The 20,014-nt window shown below is 40.6% G+C and overlaps 1 protein-coding gene across 5 annotated transcripts in view; it reads right to left on the bottom strand.

The window, feature by feature from the left end:
• ZNF462 (zinc finger protein 462) overlaps nucleotides 1–20,014 on the bottom strand; it is a 94,039-nt gene that overhangs the window by 61,370 nt on the left and 12,655 nt on the right. Inside the window, exon 1 of one of the 5 annotated variants that reach the window (XM_055698619.1) lies at nucleotides 9,480–9,647. The exons of the other annotated variants lie outside the window; for them this stretch is intronic. The gene's annotated coding sequence lies outside the window, so the exon portion shown is untranslated. Of the gene's footprint in view, nucleotides 1–9,479; nucleotides 9,648–20,014 lie in introns of those variants that run through there. 5 annotated transcript variants of the gene reach the window in all.

Raw genomic sequence — 20,014 nt, forward strand, 5'->3', positions numbered from 1 at the left:
GGTACTTAATTTACTGCACAAAAGTAGTTGTGAAGGTGCAAATACAGAGACAGACAGTTTTGTCAAGTTTTTCTGTGGTTCCCCAGAGTCAATAAACAGGATACTGCTTTGGCCCTGTGTTACAAGAAGATGCAACAACAATTTTACTAGGAAGGGGAGAATTTTGATCAGATAGGCTCCTTTTTTTTAAGAACAAACTTTGTTTCTTTTCCTGCCAGAAGGTGAAGAAGAGGAAGAAAATGAAAACACACAAAAAAAGCAGTAAACCATTCTTCTAGACTAACCTTACAAAACTCCAGAGTAGAAATGCAGTGCCATTGGTTCCCATTCTGAATTCTCTCAGGAAACAAGCCAAGTCAACCTCACCGACACAACCCAACCAGTGCCCTTCTGCATAGACATACTTGTTCAAGAGGCAAGTGGGCTGTCCCAGTCTAGGTAAAGAGATACCAGAGCCAAACAACTTGGCTTTTGTACCCTGCTCATTAGTGCTCCCATATGGCATAAGGCAACTCAAAGCAGTGGGTCTGGGGTTTCTAATTTCCAGCCAAAAGTGTACTGTTAATTACCTCAAGAAATCCAGTTCCTGCGAGTTAAGCGAGGTGCGCTCCCCCTATACGTGGGCTTGGGAGAGGAAGATGTCAGTAGGTGGTGCTGAAGAACAGGGCAGCACTCTGCCTGGGTACTCCATAAACAACCTAATTCCTTCTCATGCATTGCAAATAACATCTCCGAGGTCTTTACACAAAAGATGCATTACCAGCCTCATCCTGGAAGGAGCAGGGGGAGGAGCAGGCTCCTCAGTTTGGCATGATCCCAGCAAAGACCTCTTTCTTGCCAAGAAAAGCCAGAGCTGTTATAAAGAGGGTCCTGCCAGTAGCAAATCGGGTATGACAAACTCAACCACATGCCCGGCTAGACCATGAACTGAAGTGGGAAACAGAAAAACTGTGACTGAAGACAGAAAAGATTATCTCCTGATGGCCATCTGCCCTTAAATGAACCCTAAAACAGAGTTGCACAGCCTGTAGTGCCTTTAGAAGTAATCCTGCCACTCACACCAAACTACACACTCCATTCCACGGTCATATACAGTACTGTAGCTGGTGAGATAAAAGCATGCTTTAGAGAGACCAATGTTAGTTTGCAAGGAGCACAGAGTTTCTACAGAGGCTAAACACAGCTTATAAACCGGTGACAGAGCTAAACCATGCGAACACATGAACTGCTGGATTATTTTAGGGGCCACAGAATTTTAATCTTGGAGATCTGAGATTAGACCAGCCAACACAGCTGGTTTGAATCACAAGCAGGCACTCTCAGCGTAGTCACTGAGGTGGAAATCAAGTCACTAGCACTCAGAAACCACAAAAGTCAAGGGCAAAGCTCTGCTTTGGGACTGCTACTGAAAAATGTCTTCAAGAAGGCAAAATAAAGAGATATTATCACCATCTTGAAAGACGGATGTGAAAAGATGCTTTGTTGGACACATGTTCCTCCTTTAACTGCAGAGACTGGACCTAGGTTGTAGTAGCAGTGACAGAGACTGACATCAGCTGGTGACAGGAGTAATCTTTCAGCCAGAGATCACTTCCATAATGCAGAAGCCAGTATGGTAGATACGCAAGACTCTAAGTAAGAGAAAACCACAGGGCAGCTGGGAACCAAAGAAACGCATGGATCAGATTCAAGAGAGGCAAAGCCCACTGCCCGTCTTTCATCACCATTAAGAGCTCACCTTAGTAAGGACCCTGGGGATGATGCAGCCCTCTCCCTCAGTCCATCCTGAGATCTTCCATGCTCCAGAAGTACTCCTTTAAAGAGTGAACCCTGTGCAGAGACCATGTGGAGAGGATGAAAAAGGGCATTCAGAGGAATGGGTTTAACCCTATAAAGCCAAAGCACCAGAAGTCATGTTCTGTATCAGCAGACAAAGCTAAGAAAGAACAGCAGATCACCTCCTGCAGACCCAAACCCACCTATTGTGCAACTTTAATTATACATGGATGGAAGCCTACTGGAGGACAAGAAAACACTGATTAAGAACATCTAAAGATTGTTCTGCTTTCCCAGTCTACTCCTCAGAAACACTCATTTGTTTGAGGAGATCCACTGACATCCTAGCTATTTTAACACCGTCTTTGTCTCCAGCTATCCCTCCCCCTCCCCCCAAGCTTCCTGCTACATTTGACATTTGCTGGACTGTAAGCAGAAGCTTCTCTGTCAGCCAGTGCATTTCCTCAGGTAATACAAATCCATCACTGACCTATTTATAATGCCAGACAGAATACACAGTTTTATTTGTCTACTGACTTACTTGCAGTATGGCAGCCAGCATCTCTGCCCTAGGTAGAACAATATATACTTTTCCAGTATTTGACACATATCAGACTAGTGATTATCACTAGGCTGCCACCCCTCTCCCTGCCAACCCTCCCACAAGATCTTTTCCACCAGTGTAAGTGAAGATCCTCTGTCTGTTTGGGATGGTGGCTGCAAGATGCTGGTCTTATCACTAATGACTGAAAAGTGGTACTGCTGAAAAGGAGAAACAGTAAGTTGCAGCCAACACTTATGTTGTGCAAAATAGTTTACTTGGTCCCAAATAACTTTACATATACACATATACTCCATTGGATTACATGTCAGAATGTAACTACTACATTGGATACATGCTGGAATGCAGTATCCTGTGTCCGAATGAGAACCTTCCCCTTCAATCCCCACCTCCACCCACCCCGTCCTTCCAAGGAAACCAGTTTTTGTAGTTGGTGTAATATACGAAGCCCAAATATAAAAGATTTAAAATAGCATACTGGTTCAGTCATCATCATTATGTGGTACACAGAGAGTAGACAGTCTCTAGAAGAAACTAAGTTGAACATCTACAATGCACTTCAAGGGGTGTGGGTTGGGGAAGAGGAAATCAGAGTGATCCTAGGATTATGGATCACCGTATCTATAAATTGACCAAGTTTAACGGAAGTTCTCCAACCAGAAAGTGTTTGGATCGAAGAGGCATTAGAAACTATTACATTAAAAACAGAAAAAAGCTGCTATTCCCGATCTATAAAAGAAGCATACTCTGTTATGCAGGTAATAATTAAGAATTATATCCCTCACAAAAAGTAAAAAAAAAACCAAACAAAAAACAACTTCTTGTTAACCTTACTTCTCATCTTTCCAATAATAAACAGTCCTTTCCCCTGACTACTCTGGACATAATCAAGTTAAGGAGAAAACTATTATTAAAGCTGAGTTGTATCAAAAATAGTAAGCATGTTGAAGCTCCTGATGGATTTCTTCTGTCCTAGTTTAATCCTTTTTGCTTTAAATAAGCTGTTTGAGGGTCAGCCACTAAGATCCAATTTCTTTTTCTTCCTCCTAAGAAATACCCAAACAGGAAATGAACCATGAAGAAGAAAAAATAACTAAGACCTTCTTTGTAATAAGGCACAAGGCTAAGAAGGGCTGAAATTATAACCAACTGCATCCTTCAAAAGCTACAATCCATGCAAGTATGTAGACACAACAGAACTACTGCAGCTTTTTTCATTTCTGCCAGTCTATTACTCAACACCTTGGTTTCTTCAGCTGTTGTCAATGCTTTACATTTAACCATTTAAAGCTGAAGTATTTTTAAGCATTTTAAATAACCAGAAAGGTAACAAAATCCAATTTTAGAACAAAACAATCGGTTCCCATTTGTCATAACATTACTCTCGTTTTGAAGAAAGTGGAACCATTCTCACTTTACCCAAAAGGTATAGGATGAAATCTGATAAGAGAAACTGGTTGCCAAAACCTTATCGCAGAATACCTAAACAATTGCCAAACAATATAGAAAGAAAATAATGTCTCTTCTCCTAAGGAAAGTTCAGTTCAAGAGTAGTTCATCAACATAAAAAGTTATCTTAAAAAAAAAATATTAACAGGAGACCATGAATACCATGTTCTTCTATTTTCCAGCCACCATCCTATTGTTCTATTTAACCCATTGAATTAAACTAACAACTTCTCATAATTTACAAGTAATTCATTAAAGATCTTAGCTACCTAAGGTCATCACCAATTTGAAAACTGGCCATCATGTTTTATTCAAACATTCTGAAAGAAGGCAGCGTATCTTCATTATGAAGAAAAAAAAAAAGCATAGTACAGTCCAGAGAAAGTATCTGGATAAATTAAGTTTCCTTAACCTTTGGGAATCTGTGTAACCTGGAAACTGAACCTAAATGCTTGATTTTTGTAAAAGGCAGGACGTAGAAAATTCAACAGAGGTTCCCAAAGAGCACACTGTCTAAAGCAAGGTGAAGGCTGGAAGAAGTATTCTGCCTTTGTCTACAACCAGAAGCCATTTATGCTTGGCTCTAGGAAAGCAAGTCCGGGCAGCAGTTCTCCTCTCTCCCTAGTGGTACACTAGCCACTGCTTTAGCTGCAAAGAGAGTAACTACTCCAGGGATATTCTCTGTCCAAAAAGGAGGGGACAGAACATCCTGACTGCCAACAGCTACACAACCAAAACACAGAGATATAATGAGGTCATTGTGTATCTGCATATGGAGCAGGTCCATCTTGTTCTGAAGGATCCACTTTGTGTTACTATTCTCACTAGAAGCCCTCTGCAACTGACCTTGGCATGTCTTCCAACAAATGCTTTCATCAAGCTTCCAGGTCATCCTGAATATCGCACCAAGCCATGTGTGTTAGAAGGACCTGAAGTGAGGTTGTACCCAAACTTGGACATGCTTTTGGACTTAACAGGGGTTATTTGAAACTGCAATAGCTCTAAATAACTCCATGGGTACATAAACCTTGACATTTAGTGTGCACGCAAAGTAGACAGAAGTGGATAAGATATGTTTTGAGCTAACAAACAGAGCAAAACCATCTTTAAAAATACCCTAAAGAACCCAGAAGATTCAAGCCCTGTGATGGTTTAAACACCAAACAGAACTTTCAACCTGGTGAAATACAAACAAATTTATGCCATATAATGTGCCTTTCAATTAGTCTGAATACTTCAGAAGTAATGTTCTGTAAGCAAAGGAAGGGTAGTCTTGCTCACAGTGTTTTCAACAAAAAGGAAGAATATTCACCTACATTAATGACAAAGACACACATGCTGTGTTCTACAGTTCCAAAGCAAAGGGCACATAATTGAAATCGGATTTACTGATGATTGTAGAACCACTTAAAAAAAGGAACCAAAGTTTGATTTAAAGGGAAGACTTACAAACTTCCCAACTAACTGCTCTTCCAAGAGGTACACATAAATGCTTTAGGTAGATCATTGAATCCTCCAGCTTTTTAAAGAGATTTTAAAATAAGGCAGGATTACTTCAAAGCAGAACTATATAAAGAAATGCTTCTTCTGCTTCTTCTTACTGAAGGAACAAGAATGAAAACAAGCAAGTGAGGAAAAAAAAACACCCTAAACCACAAAGACCATAGACTCAACTGTTATAACATTGTATGTCCACAGATTTATGCTGGTTGGAAGGGTCAGGATGCATCTTCTTAACCGCAAATGGAGACGAGACATCGGCAATCAGAGTGATAACACATGTATCTCATCAACAAGAGTTGAGCTAAGTGAACAGCATTCAGCAATACTGCTTGCCAGTCAGGTGAATTTCTTCCTTTTTTTTCATCCCAGAAAAGGCATACATGCACCTTATGACACCAAAATACATACAAAGAGTATTTTGAGGCACTTAATTTATGTTAGCTAACATCATTTAACACTACGGAAAAGATGAAGCAAGAATGTAATGAGGTTTGTAGTCCATTCTAGACTTTTTCCCCTTTAAAACTCATTTGAATAAAAGCCATTTTTACTTGTTTCTTGCAATAATTCAATTGTTTCATGCAACACTCCATTCAAGCGTGTGTTCTTCTTTGCAGGAATGTGTGCAGAGTGGAAGTTGTCACATTAATTTAGGACCTCATTGACAGTCAGTCCTTAAGAAATTTCATTTTTCATTCTGCTGTTTATGGAACACCAAAGCAAGACAAAAGACAATATCCTATGTTTCAGATTTCCATTCATTTATCACAAAAAAGTCACATAAGTCAGCAGAAGTAACTTGCTCTCAGAGAGAGAAAAGACTGAAGTATTACCCTGGTTTACCTGCTGAAAATTATCAAACAAAATCTGAAGACTAACAACCTGTAGGTAACATGTAAGGAATAAAAAGGCAGAATAAAATTTATCAAGTAGCAATACTGCCACTGTATTCCATACAGTTACTATGTATTTATTTGACTGATGCAGCTTCAGGCCATGCTGGGGTAGGCTTGCTCTGTGTAAAAAGCAAGGTGAGTGAGCCTGCACCACGAAGAAACTTCTTCCTTTACCTGGTAATGGAGAAGCACATGTAGCTTCTGTAGCCTGGCTCCAGGTCACAGAGCTGGTCTGTGACACAGCCAGCAGCAGAAAGTGGGTTTCCAGACTCTGACCCTTCCCCATTATGCCACGCTACCTTTCTGTGCCATTATTCCTCAAATCCCAGCGCTGACTTCCCACAACAACTACAAATGAAAGGTTCTCCAGCACAGAAGTTAGAATTTTATGAGCAGGGGTAAATCATACACCACACACAAAGATGGAACTGATGTTCTTTATTTATCTTTGCATTTACTTCTTAACTGGAGTTGCCATTTCCAGCTTTCTGCAGAGAATCCAGGCCTTTTGTTGAAGAATTTAGGTCACCTCAGCAAACTGTCTGCAGAGCTGATGAGAAGAATACTAGGGGAGACAGAGTTTAGAGATGGTGAACATGGTCTAACCTCCATATTACTTGAGATCACAGTGGAAGAAGGTACATGGAAAACAGGATGGCCATCCAAAAAGGGAGCTTTATATGGGGGTGAGGAAGGATATTTATTTTGAAGGACTGACAGCTAGAGAAACTGAAATTCTTATATGGTCCGAGAGGCTTTTCTTTTAATACAGTTCTGTCCAAACTACTCCATCCTTCTACTCTCTTCCCGTACTCTTCTAAATAATGGGCAACATGTTAATAATTCTTCTCTTCTAGCAACCATCAAACCTAACTAGAAGTCATCACAGGGACTTTTCTTTATAGCACCTTTATAAAAATGCCTGTACAAGGAACACTTTAGGTCTTCCTCAGTGTCATCTGTAAGAAGGAGATATTCATGACCAAAGAAGAGGAAGTTTGATTTAATCAGACCTCTATTTCATACATGCTTGCTGGAGCCGCAAAGTGTGTGCACACTTCCACTCCACCCTGGCTAACAAAATTTATGAGAACAAAGCAGGCAATTAGTTTTCACATGCTGACAGTTGCACCCACCCTTGTTAGGACATCACAACAAACAAGATGCACATATTTTATGGATTTTTCAAAAGTGTTCACACTGTAAGAGAATCAAGTCCTACAAAATGTTTAGGCTACAGCATCACCTTCAGTTTATGTTCAACTAGCATGTAAAGCTATTATGTCCTTTCTGAAAAACTTCAATAAAACAACTGTTCCAGTTCGAAGCCTGGATGTCTAAGAAAATACAACTTTCCAAAAAAGGTGATTAGGGTGTGCTCAGAGCCTACCAAGGACTCCTGATCCTGTTTAATGTGAACCCAAACTCTTCAGAAGGAGCTCACAGACACAGAACAAGTCTCTGTAGTAATCCGAGACACTAGCTGACATTCCTGTTGAAGGAAGCATACTGAGCATACTTCATCCTACGTCTGCAGAGCATAACCAGCCTGAGCTCTGCCAAAAGCCAAGTGTGTCATGGGCATCTGTGACCGTAACTTTGCCTAGGCAGAGACACAAAGTGGTAACACCTTTTCTTTGGGTTTTTCTTCCCCCTGTAGCTCTCTAGCTGTCAACTGAGATACACAAATATGCTTGCTGCAGCTGGAAAAAGCCTAGCTAAAAATCCAGTTTGCATTTACTGTGAGGTGCATCTGGGGATCGGGGTTTTTTTCTGGAAACTGCATCTGTCCACCCCATGCAGTCAAAAATGTAGGCTCCAATCTTTAGCACACCAGCTTGAGGCAGCATACAGGCAGATAAGAATGTGCACAGCTGCTACCTGCACACAGTTTCTGTTATGTCAGAAGCACATGTCTGAGAAGCACACTCCCTGCTGCTTCACACTGAGCCACTGGAGGAACCCTGACTTCCCACCCTTGTCAGCCCAGCTCACAATTATCAAGCAAAGTCTGAAAGTTGATATGACATCAGCATTCTGGGGAAGCAGGCAAAAAAAGGGTTAAATCTTTCACCTTCTTCATCCCTGTCTACCTTCGTAAGTGATCAAGAATTGTATCTTCCGATTTTCTTAGACCGAGTAGTGTCACCTTTTCTTTCAAAAGATCATTCCCTTCCAACATAACTTACCTCACCTTCCAAGCTGTATTCTTGACATTAATCCTTAGATTTCTGCTCTTCTGTCATAAATAGCTCTTCCTGGTCTACCTACTACCTCCTCTTTAGGCCCCTCCTTCTCCAGGTCTTCTAGAAAAATGCAAACTGATCATCTGCTGTTTCCACCACCCAACAGAGAATGATGCTGGTGTTGTGTTATCTGTAAGGTATCTCTGAAGTCAAAGGAGCTGGACTTCCATTTCTTCTGATGACGTTTGTACAGCATACCGAGTGCTGGTTACTCAGCATTCAGTATGAAATAAAAGCCACTTCTTTTAAGGAGCACATTTTCAAAAAAGACTGTTCTGCCTAGAACCATTACTCAGTAGAGCAGAGAAAATGAGGGAGGGAAAAGGGAGGGCTAGGAAGGAGTACAGCAGACACCACCAGGAATGAATGACAGTCATCTGGTCTTACTGTCTGTGAACGCTGCTGCTGCTGAGGGGCCTCCCATGCATTCTAGAAACTGCTGTCTGAGGCTGTAGAGTCTTACATTTCTTCCTCTTTCTTTTTGAGGAACAAGACTCCCTCTTTGGTTCTCATTGTCCGTTGCTCTGAACTCAGTAACTGATATAACTGTGGTAAGTCAAGATATTGCGCATGTGTGTGCGTGTGTGTATGCTATGTCTGGATCCTCAGGAAGGCAGACTGGTATTTTATTTTTAAACTTTGGCTCCTGTTGCACAGCCCCACATATAATGGCTCCACTCCTGAAGGTTGGATAGTCTTCTGCTATCGGTTTTCAAAGAAAAACAAAGCCATGCAAGCCAATACCACCAAAAGAACAAGAGCAAAGTTCTCTCCTAAAGATTTTCATCCCCTCATAAAAAAACAAGAGAACACAGAAATATTAAGCCATCAGTGTCATTCCAACTTCCTGCTGCTGTATGCTTACAAGCTACAGAATATTGTGCAAGTCCCAGTAACTGCTGTGCTTTTAGAGATTTCTCCTGGGTTTTATTTCTAGAAATTTGCTGGAGTACTGCCAATTTTCCCCAACTGAGGACCAGACCTTTATGTGGGTACAGCCTTTTATTATGAAGTGGAGGGTCAAAATAGGAATAAGATTCTCCTTACCTGAAAGCAGAACCTGCAATGGATCTTCAAGGTCTCAGAAGCTGAAGGAGGAAGAACCAGACTTCCTAATCATAGGAGTGGTGCTACAGTTCACCCTTCCTGAAGAGCCTGCCCTTCAGATGTGTTCCAAAGCTGACAAACTAACTTGTATCATATACCTCTAGCCACCTGCAGTACAAGATCATTTTAGCAGTGAAGCTTCACTGTCAAAAAAAAAAAAAAAAAGTGGTTTCCTTTTCAGCTGAGCACACAGGGGCTGTATCTGTAGGCTTGATTACTAGAAGAAAGGAAATGTTTCAAGTTGAAGACAAGAAGGTTCCATTGCACCCATGCCTGGGAGGACAGATTTTACACAGAACATGGGAGACAAGGGAGAAAAGGGAACAGTTTGCTAAGAAGATACCTTCTTATCTTCACTTTACTTGCATTTCATGATGGAAGACAGCCACTAATCTCAGCATCACTTCCAGGTTAAAACAGTCACTCATTTCAAAACCAAGAAACAGAGGAAACAGCTCAGACTTCTTTCTCCTTCTTCACTCCTGAACTCAACTTTGTTCTCCCATTGTCTTCTAACCCCTCCAGTCAGACTACTGCAATGCAGAGTTCTGAATCTTGAAAGCAGTCTTCCAAAACTGAAACTACAAATTAAGAACTGAAAACAATTTGTCAACAATTAGGGAATCAAAACTCTCCTTCATCCAGCTGTAGTAATTGGTTTATGAAGTTAAATAGAAAAGCATTTACAGTGATGCCTCTACTGCAGCATGACCTTCAAAACCAAGCTAATGTACTATTCTTCCCAGAAACTGACTTGTGCATCACGTATCAAAAAGAGAGGATGTAATGATCATGCTTATTGTTAAGTTAATGTCTTTGGTTAGCACAGAAGACAAAAAGATTCTCTAAGTTTCCTAGATTTATCCTTTTTGATAGTCCAAAGTCTAGTATTTTGAGAGGTGTCTAACAGAAAACTGAAACAGATTACTACTGAAAGGGTTGAGACCCTTGAATTCACTGAAATGCTTTTATAGTATAATTGGTGGGATATCTCTAGTAGAAAGATAGGTTACTCTAAGAAACTGACATTTTGACAAATTCTGACTGGGTTTTTATGCCACAACCACCTCTGTGGTGACTGCACGACCAAAGTCTCTAGTTTCTCTCTGTAAAACCAGGACTAAAGCTCTGGGTGACCGAAGTGCTGGATTGTAGAGCCCAGAGGAAACCAGAGGTCTTCTGTCTGGGGGTTTTACTGATGCTTTAGAAACCACAATGCGAACGTCTATAGCACCTCTGTCAGAACTACAGTAACCTTGTTCTATTTCTTCTTTTCCTCTATTGAGACAACAGAAGAATACACCTAATTTTTAAGAAGAGGGCAGCTTCCACCAACGTTGTGCACAGATTCCACTTTGAAAACAACGTGCAGATCACTTCTCCATAGCTTTAAGCCTATGACAGGGAAATGGAGGAAAGCCCACTACAGATAATCAACCCTAAACTATTAACTACAAACCTGCAGTCAGCCTTATAATTTAATTTAACTTGGTTATTTGCTTCCCTCCTCTTTGCCACGTGAGAAAAAGTCTTCATGCACATCCTGGTAAAACTCAATCACCTCTTCAGACTTCCTACACCTCCAAGTTGCAGTGTTCCCATCAGCTGGTTTTTAAGACAACTAATCCCTGACCCAGCAAGAGATAACAGCAGTGGGAGTCATCTTGCTGAAAGTTCACCTTCTGCACCTAGACAGCTGTCCAAGTCCAACTCAATGGTAACAGTTTAAAGCCTGTCTCCCACCACATATGAAGAGAAACTACACTTAGGCTTGGCACCTTAGGACTTTGTTACAGAGTCCATTAGTTATTCCAATAGCTCTTAATCTTATTCCACTATTAAATTAGAAATAAAGAATTGCTATTTATATAGCAAACATTTTCTAGTTTTAGATTCCAGCCACTGCATCCTGTTACAGCTTGGTACAGATTCCAGATTCCTATAATATTGGACAAAGGCTGGCAAATTAACTGTTTTTAGTCTTCTACATCTCGCTTCTGAAAACCTCTGAAAGGGAGGAATGGACTACCTGAAAGCTTTCACTGTGAAGCACAATTTTCCAGACTTCAAATCATTACTATCCCCAGCATTTCCACACTCATTTTTACAGACATGCCAGCTTCAGGAATGGGTTTAGTATCCCAAGAGCAATACTTGCACAGATCAGCAGAGGGATGATGACAGTATCTCCTGTGTTTATACATTTTAATGCTGTACTAGTCCACTTAGCTATTGTAACCATTTTGAATTATACCTACTACTTCACAGGATCACTGTTTTCTGATTTAAAAGAAGGACAGGACCCTTAAAAGTCCATATAGGCTACAAAGCCAAGTCATTTGAGTAACTCACAGAGCATTTTCTGTTCCACATTTTCTATCCATTACAGATATAAAGTGAATGAGGAGCTTTTAGGTCTGGTATATTTTTACATATAAATTACTGGTGCCGAGAACAGAAGGAAAAAGGAAAAATCTCTTTAAATCCTGTCAGATACCCTTCTTGTCTGACCTGTGGGATGCTTTTGTTTGCAATGGAATGGGTCCAAAATGAAAAGGAAAAGCCTTGCTTTTCACTTCGGGATCAAGGGCTTTCAAAGGCACAACACTGGTGTTATTTGTTTGATCTATCAAAGCAAGGTCATTATTTACTTTGGTCATGAAAAGACCCAAAAGTCTTTTCTGATACACCAGAAAAGCCAATGGCCAATGAGACCTATGATTCCTCTGCACTCTCTGAGGTTTTCTTCTCCCACAGTCCCCTTCTCCTGGAGCTGTGAAAGCAGGTGCCTTCATCTGGATGATCCCTGAGGCTGACCCTATTCTCAGTCCCTTTTACTTGCAAATAATAAAGCACAAAAGGCATTAGACTTAGATCTAAAGACTATACTAATACATGTTCTGATGATTCCCTTCTTCAGCTCAACTCCGTTGTGAACATTTCATAACCGCCCAAAAATTTGCTGTTGTCTTTTTAAGTACACTAGGTGAATTCCAAAATTCAACATTCAGCCACAGGAACTTCAGACATCCACCTAGCTTGACCTGATGGATGACTGAGAAGCCAAGCACATTGCTCCTGTTCAAAGTTTCATGCAAGCCAACCCTTCATGGTTCCTCTTTTATCTAGGCCACAATGTAGTCTTTTTTTATGAAAACATTATCTGCTTTCTGATTGGCATAGTGCTCTGACTTTTCAAAAAACAGTGATTGGTCCAACTGTCTTCTATCTTAAGTGGTTCTATCATTAAGAAAGTAATAAAAACATCCCACAAAACAAAGATAAGATCTGCTTAATATGAAGCTAGGAAACATTAACAATTTCAAAGGATGCTTTTCTGAAGATCTCCAAAATTAGCCAAGATCCTCTGCTGTGCCTCTTGCTTCCTGAAGAGGTGGCTAAGCAGAAGATAAAACATTCTTTTGCAGCCTTCACCAATACTCAATGTTGTATCTTTTTATCTTTGCTTAGCAGCAGGCTGATAGGATTCTTTCAGAAAGCCCTCACTTTCAGACTCAAAGCTTTATTACTTGGGAGAATGCTCCTTGGTTTATTTGTGAGATTTGTGGCCACCCTGGAGATTTTTCCTCTTGTCCTCACACCCAAATATTGTTTGAAAGCTCACTAAACGCTTTTCCATTAGATATTTTTGGAATAAATGCATTTTTTGGCACCCTGTCTATATAACACCAATTTAATTTTGATATGGTGTAACCATGGTTGAATAAAGGAGGCAAAGTAACTAGTATCATCTTTCCTCTCCCAACAGTACTTCCACTAGATCAAAGCAGTTGGAAACACATACTGGAGGTTCTCTTGGGTCAAATCCAGCATGGCACATCTTTGGGGATGGAGTTTAGCTGTCTCCTAAGAATAAACAGTGAATTTTCACAATTGCTTTTGGAAACTAAACATGCTGATCATGGCAGCCCAATCATTACACATTTGAAAGTTTCAACACAGGCTTCCAGTGGAGTCTGATGACTTTCTGATGTGCTTTTATAAGCAGGCTCCTAAAGCAGCATCTTTATCCCCACTGCACACTAGTGATGGACTCTATGTCAGCATCCTGGGGAACTAAATACTTCTCTTTTGAACTGACATAACCTTCTAGACAGTATATGGGAGAACAAAGGATGGAAGGGATCTCATGGATCACCAAGACTGGTTCTGTTATCACAAACACAAATCTAATCCCCATTAACTTAAAGAAAGAAAAATAGCATCCTTGCTAAAGAAATTACAGCTATGGGTCCCTGAGCCAAGAAAAGCTTGATTTGAAAGAAAACTGGTACCATATTGAAGTCTCCTGATCATCAGAAACCTAACTGCTAGCAATTTCTAGTCCCAGTGACCATGCAAAAAGGTAATATACAGAAATCTAACCAGCTGTGATACTGATAGAACTTCTACACCCCTCCCTCTAAAGGATTAATTTTTTCAGCTGAAAGTGCCCTTGAGTCTGGAAGCTCAAGTATTATAGCTCCGGAATGTGAAGTAACCCGCAATTCTGCCCAACTTATCAAAAGTCCCTGACCTCCTCCCTCTCTTCTCACACTTCCTTGGCCTCATCACGCCTTTAAAAGGGGAGACGCTACTAAAAGCCCACTTGGGTTAATTGGGCTATGACAGCTTGACAGCTGGAGTAAGAGAAAAAGAAGGATTCTCCCAAGCAGAAGATGATTCTGACTGTCCCAGTAATTTGATTAGCCCAGCTCTCCCTACATAAAAATTGCATCAGGAACACAACTGAAAGGTACCCCAGAACACACAGATGTGTTATTCAGGGGAGACAGAAACAGAAGAAGATAAAAATGAAGACAATGAAGAAGATTAAGACCAAGAAATAGAAGGAGAAGGAGGAAGAGAAGGAAAAAGAGGAGAAACAGGAGAAAAGAGGAAGAGGAGAAAAAGGGGGTGGGGGTCGGGGGGAAATCTGAATCTCCTCATATACGGAAGTCTTAAACCATTCTTTACTAGGAGGTTAACATTAATTGGATTTCTACACCCACTCAGCTTCCTTCAAGGTAGGCTTGGTCCCATATTACAGGCCTGGAACATTTCATCAGCTTCCTAATGACAGTTAAGATTTTCTAGGCAGGCTACAGAAGAGAAAGTACTCATTCAATACCAGTAGTCCATTGCCACACTTTCCTATTACAGGCTTGTCGGCCTGCCAATGCAGAGAACTTCTAGGACTCCTGCTTGCTCTCTTCCCTCAGAACACAGAGCAGCATATTCCTTCAGAAGCTCTATTCAACCTCCCTTTCGTCTCTACGAGCCTGCATCTTTGAGACAATGGATAAGAGGAGGTGGACCACTTCCTCCATTCATTTGCTCAGCCTGCTGAAACGTCAGATCTGTCTGATCTTGCAGCAGAAGCATTATCCTTTGTTCTGATCAGGTTGCACAAATAGCTGTGCTTGTCTCAGTCCCTAGAGCAGAGATTTTTTTTCATGACCAGTATGATTACTGCTCACACCACACATTGTGTCCTCCTAAAAACGCTGCAGTTTGTTTTCCACCAGATCCAGGAGTTCTCTTACAAAAATACCATTCAGTGTTACGTACGAAGGAAGAAGGGGAAACTGTGTAATGCTGTCACTACATGTATCCTAGCCATATAAGCCAAAACATTCATAGCCTCACCAAATGACCCCAGAGTCGTAAGAAGCACACCATGGGCCTCGAGTTGAAGGAGCTACAGGGGTAACAAGATAGATATGACTCGCAAGACATCCCACCACTTCTCTGCAGGTTAGGCACTGCCCATGCTGATCCCCAACAGCTGCCTGTACAGGTCCCAACAGCTTACTTCATCCCACACAGACAAATTGGGCTGGCCCCAGCCATCCCTACCACTGTGGTGACATACCTTTGCCCAGAATTCACACCTGGACTGCTTGCAAGCCATCTGCAACTGAAGAGACATATGTTAGCCACTGCCAAGTTATATGAATATGCAAAGCAGTATGTCTGGTAAGCAGTTCAGTCTCCCACACCGACAGAATAATAATAAATCACCACATCTACTGATAAGAGTCAGGAGCTCTCAAAAGGTTAAGAAGGATGGCTTTAATTTTCCCTTCCCCCTGTTCTACCATAATGGACATTACCTATGAAAACAATTGTTACTGCACACCCTTCCTTTTCCTACGGCAGAAAATCAAACTAACTAGAAAACACAGCTTACAGGTTCTCCAGAACTTCAGCCTGTCAGAAAGTACTGATTCAGGCTGGAGGTTGAACTTCATGTAGTACCTCCAAATTTCTTATATTTTTGTCTAAGTGTAAGTATGCATGCTGTGTCATCTCTGATAGCAGGTAAAAGCTTGAATCCTCATTTCTGGCTTCTAGCCAGGATTTAAAGAGGGAAAAAAATTTGCTAATCCATGGTTTGCAATGAAAAAAACACCTATCATGGGGAAAAATCCCCCTCCCTTTAGCCAAATCTAATCTAATCTTTCCTCACAGCTATAACAGCACTCTGAGTGCTTAACTCCCTAACTTTAGCTTCACATATGGAGCATGGAGAATTAATGATACAACCCCTTTGTACAAGGGCAGTTATAAAATACATAAATGGGTCTGATTAACACTCCTCAGTTTGCAATCAGAATCAATAGTTTCATGAAGATATTGCCATTTTTAGTAACCACAATACCTTCCAAAATGCAACAGCATTATATGATTTCTGTTTCATAAAGGCTTTGAGTTTCCTTCTATTATCCCAGTCTTGCTTTAGCACATATTTTATATTAGAATGTGTTCCAGGAGGCATATGGCAATAGAACTAGGTCAACCATTAACCAAATAACAGGAAGCTGCTCTGCAGAGCACAGCCTTCAAAGCTTGCTTAATGAACTAGCTCTTCAGAATGTGTCCTTCCGTAAAGTTGAAACTAACAGTTCCACAGGATTTTCTTTAAAGCCACAAGGTCACTCAAGTTAGGCGACTTCTGGACATGACAGACTCTGAACAGCCATCCCAGCATGTAAAGGCATGTAGGTCAGCTGTTAAGAGATGAAGAACACTCCACAATCATGCATGGGTCATTGAACATCAGGAACCGGTTCCAAATATTTCTTCATCTAATCTGTGAGCAGAACCCATCCCATCATTAATCTACTTCCACAATCTCAACAAAGAACCCAGGAATTTGCCTTTGTAGAGCTTGTGGGGATACCATCACTAGATAAGAGCTGCCATCCCTCTGCCTCCTTGCATGCTTTCCTTTCAGAGGATGGCAAATTACTTCCCATGTGATAGTCAACTCCATGTTGACTCAAACACTTGTAAGGTTTGAGAAAAGGACTGATATTAAGGCTTGCAAGTCAGTGTCTGACTAAATTCATCTCCAATTTTCCCCTCGATCTTGTTGAGATATGTATATGATTTAACACGACCTGTCATACCAGGGAGAAAAAAAAATCTAAAATCATTGTTGATAACTTCACTTGTTCCATCTCAATCTTAACAATTGCTTCCACTAAATACCACACTTCATACTTTTAAGCAGCCATAGATGCTCAGGCTCAAAATAAAAGTTGTTAGGACTCTGAGAAGCATCAGGCACCAAGGAATAGAATCCACGAGTTAACACTGAGGTTAGAAACATTTGATTCATATTATACTGTTAACAAAGCAGTAGAGGTAGCCTGATCAAATTGTTTCTAAACAAATAAAACACAAACATTTGAAAAGAAGTTTGCAATCAACAGTCACTGATACCCATCACACAACTGTTGCAATAACATGGTAACTCAACAGCCACGTACCACAAACCATTATCAACTTTCCAAACTCAGAAAAATCACCATATGACTACAGTCAAATTTTGGCACTAAGCATACATGGGTATTAATATTAGGTTTCTAATACCCTCAGAAAAATGGGTACAGCCTCTTACCTCTTTATCACAGTCCTTCTCTTGGACAATATTTCTACAAAACAAAATATTCAGAGATCTTGAAGTCATTATTTACCCAAACAAAGTCAACACCAAAAAATCCTCTGTACACCATTGCCAGTGGTAGGCTTATGTTTCTCCACTATTTCTAATAGGAAAGTGTGCTGTTTCCCTAGTATCTCAGGTCTATCCTTGAGACATCAAAAATAAAACAAACAAAACACCCCCAAAAAATATCCACAACCATGTCCAACAGACATTCTCCCACTAGTGCCTCCATAACTGAGAACTCCTCTGTAGCCTGATATTTATGAGACAGGAACTGAAGTCCATCTTTCTGGTGCTAGATCCTGCTGGTCTACCAGATAATAATTCCAGTTCGTAATTATCAGACACAGGAAATTATGAGGCATCCATGATGACAGAGAAAACAGTCAGTGTGTGTGATCATATGTCCCTGCAGATTGCTTTGTATCTTAAGCGACAGCTCCTCGCTGAAACAGGCTAACTCAGTGGAAGACTGCCAAGCATGCTGTGGTGAGATTATCATCTTAGTAGTTATTTATAATAAACTATCTTCAGCAAGTAGCACCTTTTTCGGTATGAAAAAGTCAAGGACAATGTATTTTCTTGGCTGTATAAAGATGTTCTATAAGAAAAGGTGCAGACAAAATCTAGAAGCGTTATTCATTTGCGTATGAATGAACACTTCTCATCAATGTTCTCCAGTGAGTTCTAAACAATGTTCAACACCACCAGAAAGCCCACAAAATTACCAGCTACTAGAAAATTAAACCTACAAAGGTAATTACATGGATGGACACAACAGAGCAACCATACCTTAGAAAAAGCCTCTTGATTTGCCTGCATCTTTAATACTTCTTATGCTGAAATAGCTACCGAAACATGGAGTTACCTATGGAACCTAGAAAAAGTTCTGCCGTGAGAGATGGTGTTCAAGTTTCATTTAATTCCTCAGTACCATTTCTTTTCGAGTGCCCTATGTAGAAGTACCAGCCAAAAAATGTCCTGAGTGGGGCCAACGGAGCAAGGAGGACCGTGCAAGGGTGAAGTTACTGCAGAACAGAAAAAACAGTCTTCACACACAAGCCACTTTTATATGCATCCCCTTCTCCCGTCAACAAATTGCAACTGGGAAAACATACCTGTGGGTTGAGTACTCCCAATCCAGTTCTTGGGAACATACGAAGAAAGTCATACCTTTGCAGGGCTACCACAGAACAGCATGTAAGACAAGGATTCATTCAAGTGGAGACGTAATATTCTTTGAAAATCCCACTGAACAGGCAATAGAAACCATGAGAGCTCTGATTATGAAGTTTAGCTCTCCCCTGCCCATCAGGAAGCGAACTGGTATTCTAGAGCTCAGGCTGCAGCTACAGGAAGGTATCTCCAAATGTTTTGGGGGAAAAAAAACCAAGAAGAAAAAAAACCCAAACCAGTTGACCAGTCTGAGACTGAGCTGACAGAAGACTTATTACAAGATTTTGGAGTCCACAGAATGCTTAGCAAGCTTATTTAGAAATTATTTTTATGCAGATTTAGACAATCATATAACAGTATTTGGCTCTTTAAAAGTGATGTCACAGTAATTTACCACTAGCTTTAACCAAATACAAAAAAGAAATTCTAATAGGACATACCTGCTAAAAAGAAAGCAGAAACAATTACAGTAGCTTTCTACAGTTTCTTAGTAATTACAGTTTCAAAGTCTACACAGTATCACTTGCAGTATTTCATACCTTTCTGCATTTCGCAGCTGCAGTACGATGTTCTCAAATGGTTACAGCTTTTGAACAAACTGTCTCTGCACTAAAGCCAAAAGGATCTACAATGAAACTTCATCTGAAGCTCAGGACTTTCACATGACTGAACTCTTCTCTTTCTCCAGATCTGCTTAGCCCTTCAGCCTCCCCCCAGCCCTTTTTATAATCCATCAGACATGCTTTTGGAGTGCACTTCACTTGTTTAAAAAAAACAAACATGTTCAAAACCAGAAAGAAATTAAACCCTGCTGGGCTGAAGTTTTCAGATGACAAAGCAGAAGGTAATCATTTAATACCAAGTATGAAAGCAGAATAAAAGGGCAAGATGCAGAGAAGGAAAATCTATTTAGGCTTCCCGCACTGGCATGAAATGGCTGCTTTCCTTCTTACTGCCAGCTCCCATGCTTCATGTTGACATTACACATCCTGTACTGTAGATCCACCCCCATGCTGATGCTTGCCCAACAGAATTATCTCCTGCGTCACAGCAGTGGTAACAGAACTGCTGGCTCTGCAGATCTGAAAGCACCATTTCAATGCTTAATACATTCAGCAACTGGACATGCTACCAGATATTCTGGGTTGGTTGTGGCACTCTCAGCACTGCATTACTTGGCCTAACCTTCTGTTAACCAGATGGTCTGTTCTCCCCTTGGGATCAAATCACTAAACTTTATTTTATTAATTTCTACCAAAATTCAGGGCCAGTTTACAGCACTTGTGTCTGGTTTATCTCCAACAGGGTTGCTAAGATGAAAATGACCTAAAAATAACTGGAA

The sequence above is a fragment of the Falco cherrug genome, chromosome Z (assembly GCF_023634085.1).
Source record: "Falco cherrug isolate bFalChe1 chromosome Z, bFalChe1.pri, whole genome shotgun sequence".
Taxonomy (NCBI): Eukaryota; Metazoa; Chordata; class Aves; order Falconiformes; family Falconidae; genus Falco; species Falco cherrug.